This window comes from Carlito syrichta, unplaced genomic scaffold (assembly GCF_000164805.1).
Source record: "Carlito syrichta isolate Samal-C Ts95f unplaced genomic scaffold, Tarsius_syrichta-2.0.1 Scaffold86271, whole genome shotgun sequence".
Classification (NCBI taxonomy): Eukaryota; Metazoa; Chordata; class Mammalia; order Primates; family Tarsiidae; genus Carlito; species Carlito syrichta.
The window spans coordinates 581,376-584,972 of NW_007030367.1; the positions used below are offsets into that span (position 1 = coordinate 581,376).

At 57.2% G+C, this 3,597-nt stretch overlaps 1 protein-coding gene and 1 long non-coding RNA gene across 2 annotated transcripts in view; one reads left to right on the plus strand and one right to left on the minus strand.

Moving 5' to 3' along the window:
- Positions 1 to 3,597, plus strand: part of CKM (creatine kinase, M-type) — a 25,580-nt gene that overhangs the window by 20,548 nt on the left and 1,435 nt on the right. The window lies entirely within an intron of this gene.
- LOC110595556 lies at positions 75 to 3,597 on the minus strand. The gene is made up of 4 exons (XR_002481913.1): positions 3,576 to 3,597; positions 3,343 to 3,422; positions 2,336 to 2,380; positions 75 to 150 (listed from the first exon to the last, which is right to left on the minus strand). It is a non-coding gene; the product is annotated as an uncharacterized LOC110595556 (long non-coding RNA).

Below are 3,597 nucleotides of genomic sequence, written 5' to 3' on the forward strand. Positions count from 1 at the left end.
GGCTGGGGGCAGCGGCAGCGGGCGGCTGCGGTGGCCTGGCGCAGAGCTGCCATCAGGGCCTCGGGAGGGCGCGAGCTGGTCAGCTTCACACTCCAGGGGAATCGGAGCAGCCGGGGGGCGGTTTCCGCTTGATCCCAAGGTAGATGGCAACTGAGACGGGGGATGAGAGAGGTCAGAGGCGGGAGGCAGGAGGGCACCGAGGGGCTGCCTCCCACTTCGGGACAGCCTCCTATTTGTCCCTCAGAAACCATCCTCGCCAGGTGTGGTGGCTCACGCCTGGCATCCCAGCACTTTGGGAGGCGGAGGTGAGAGGACTGCCTGAGTCCAAGGGTTCGAGACTAGCCCGGGCAACTTGGTAAGACCTCGTCTCTACAGTAAATAAAATATTAGCCTGGCGTGGTGGTGTGCCTGTGGTTCCAGCTACTTGGAAGTCTGAGGCAGAAGGATCGCCTGAGCCCAGCTGGTCCAGGCTGCAGTGGCCATGAGGATGCCGCTGTACCCCAGCCTAGGCAACACAGTGAGACTCCGACTCAAAACAAACAAAACACAGCCATTCTCCCCTTTGCCCCGTGACAGTTTCCTATAGAGTTGCTCAGTTGGAGATGACAGATCCCAGCCTCCCTTGCAGCCAAGAGGGGCCTTGTCTCCAAATTCCGGAATGCGAGAAGCGAGGTGTGCGAGGCCACACCACCTCCTTCAAAGGAACAGCACGCCCCGGGTTGTCCAGCTCTACCTCCCGGGAGCTGGACCCGGCAGCAGCAGGGCCAGCCTCGACTGTGCAGGCGATGACAGGGCTCCAAGGGAGGGGATGGAAGAACCTGGGGACATGAGCGTCCTCATGGAACACGGTGGCCCTACCAGCCTGGCTTGGCCACATGGGTGGTTTGAGAAATGGATTTCCATCTGTATTGTGTGCGCGTGTGTGGGGGGTGGGCCTCTCTGTTGAAGCAGCCGAGCTCGTGGTCTACCGAAGACATCCCTCTGGTAACCACTGTTCCCTTGGGGGACCAACGGTCTTCAGCGCAGAGCTGGGGTTTGTACCCAGCAGCAGTACTGGCCGCACAAAGGGGTATTTGGGCATCTCTGGGGGCTTCTTGATCGTCACGACGGCTTGGGATGGGAGTGCCGCTGGCGTTTACTGGATTGGGGGCGGGGGTGGGTCAGGGATGACTCCTGTTCTGCAAAACTCGAGGGGGGTCCTGCACGGTACCAAGACCGTCCCTCCCGAGCAGCACTCCGGGTCTGGGCTCCCCGGTTCAGGCGGGTCTGACAGTCCCTGAGCGCCAACAGTGAGCACGGGACTCGGCTCCGCCAATGACAGCGCTCTACCTTCCCAAACACGGTGATTGGATAGGGAAAGACCACATGACTAGGCCTGACCAATCAGAGCTTACCTCTCCGGCCGAAGGCATCGGCTCGGGGATGAGTATGTGACCATGTCCCCGCCAATGAGAGTCATCCTTGGGATTTCCTGGGAACTAGCGGGAAGGCTTTTGTTCTATGTGGGTCTCTAAACTGCTAGTGTCAAACTAAACCAGGGCTTGGCGGACTGTAGTGCTGCCTGCTTTTCTAAATAAAGTTTTATTGGAATACGGCCACACCCATTTGTTTTGTGTTGAATATGGCTGCTTCAACAGGCCAACATGACTGGCCCTTGGAGCCTGAAATATGTATGAACCGTCTAGGCCTGTACAGAGAATGCTTGCCACCCGCTGCCCAGAGCTGCCAGCAGCCTCCTGCCATCATTGTGTGGGAAGTGCAGGAGGCAGGGCTTTGACTAGGAGTTGGGTTGCAGAGGGGATGAGACCAAAGTCCAGGCCAGGAGTGGTGGCTCATGCCTGTAATCCTAGCACTTTGGGACGCAGAAGCGAGAGGTTTGTCTGAGCCCACAGGTTCAAGACCAGCCTGGGCAACGTGGCGACCTCATCTCTACAATAAGTAAAAAATTAGCCACGCGCGGTAGCATGCACCAGTAGTTCCGGCTACTTGGAAGGCTGAGGCCGAAGGACCGCCGGAGGCCAGCAGGTCGATGCTGGGGTGGCCGTGAGTGTGCCACTGCACTCCAGTCTGGGCAACAGAGTGAGATTCCAACTTAAAAAAAAAAAAAAGAGCCGGGCTCGGTGGCTCAGCCTGTATAGAATTCAGACGGTCAAGGGAAAGTGCTCAGGGATGAGAGGACTCGATGCAGGTGTCAGAGGAGCTGGCACTTCAGGAATTTGGCCTTGCAAGGTGAGACCTGGGGCCCCACCTAAGGTCTGGGGTGATGCAGTGAGGTGCTGAGGGAGGTGAAGGGAGGGGGCTGATGTGGCAGTCAGGGGTAGGCCCATGCACTCACCTTGTGACCTCAGGTCCCCCGATTCTCTCAGGTTCGTCTGCGACCCTAGAGGAGAGGAGGGGGACAGAGTGTCTAATCTGGACACAGGAAACCCCCCTCCCCCAACCCACTGCCTCTGAGACTCCAGGCAGCTGCAGCCTCAGCCCTAGTCCCTCCCACTGGCTGGAGCTGGGCTGGGGAGGGTCCAGATTCAGGATTTGATCTCCCTGTCCTTCCCCAGAAGGGGGATCATTCTGAGATGATTAGTGCAGGTCATAGGAGAGATACTGAAGAATTGGAAGATGAAAGAGAGGGGAGGAGGCAGAGACACACCTCTACACAGAGAAGTGGCCACAAAGAGAGACAGACACACTCACACTCGCATTCAAGCTTTGCTCAAACAACACCTCTTTCATGAGGTCTGCCCATTTAAAGCTGCCCTCTCTCTTCCCCACACCCCTCACCCTCCCTCTCTCTGCTCTATCTTTTTTCTTAGTTCTTACCACTACCCAATGGTCTGTATATTTTACTGTTTCCTGTCAGGGTCCCTTGGTAGAATACTGACTCTGCCAGGGCAGGGATTTATACTTTTTGTTCTCTCTCTACTCCAGAGCCTAGTACAGGGCCAGGCACACAGTAGGCACTCAATGAACAACAACAGCAGCCAGTAAAAACAGCAAATTATTTATATTTGTAAAGCAATGTGCAAGGCAATGCTCTAAGCTCAGTTCACACATCAACAATCCTAGGAGGAAGGCTCTGTTATTACCATCCCTACTTTAAAGAAGAGGAAAGCAAGGCCCAGAGGGGTTGAGTGACTGGCTTGAGGCCACTCGGCAGAGCTGGGACCTGGATTCCCAGCCTGGCTCCAGAGGCCATGCTTCTGCGAGTCAGTGAACACCAGAGCCCGCATACAGACCGAGCACCCGCTCACATCCACAGAGCCCCCTCCCTGATGCCCACCACGCAGTTCAGACATGCAGGCAGGGAGGCAGAACTAGCGAGAACGGAGCATGGACAGGACTTACTGATCTTGGATCCCTGGGGCAGAGAGGCGCCCGAAACGCAGCGGTTAGAGTTCTGCCGTTTAGAGGGATCGAGGGTAACCCTGCAGTGTGAGGAGGGAGGTGAGGGGCGACAGGGGAGGAGGAGACGGAAGAAAAGGAGGAGGAAACGTGGTGCAGGAGGCAGAGCAGAGCAGAAGACAGGTTAGGCCGCCCGGCCCCCCGCCCGCCCCGCCCCCGCCATCTTGGGCGCTCACCTTCGGGTCAGTTTGGAGGTCA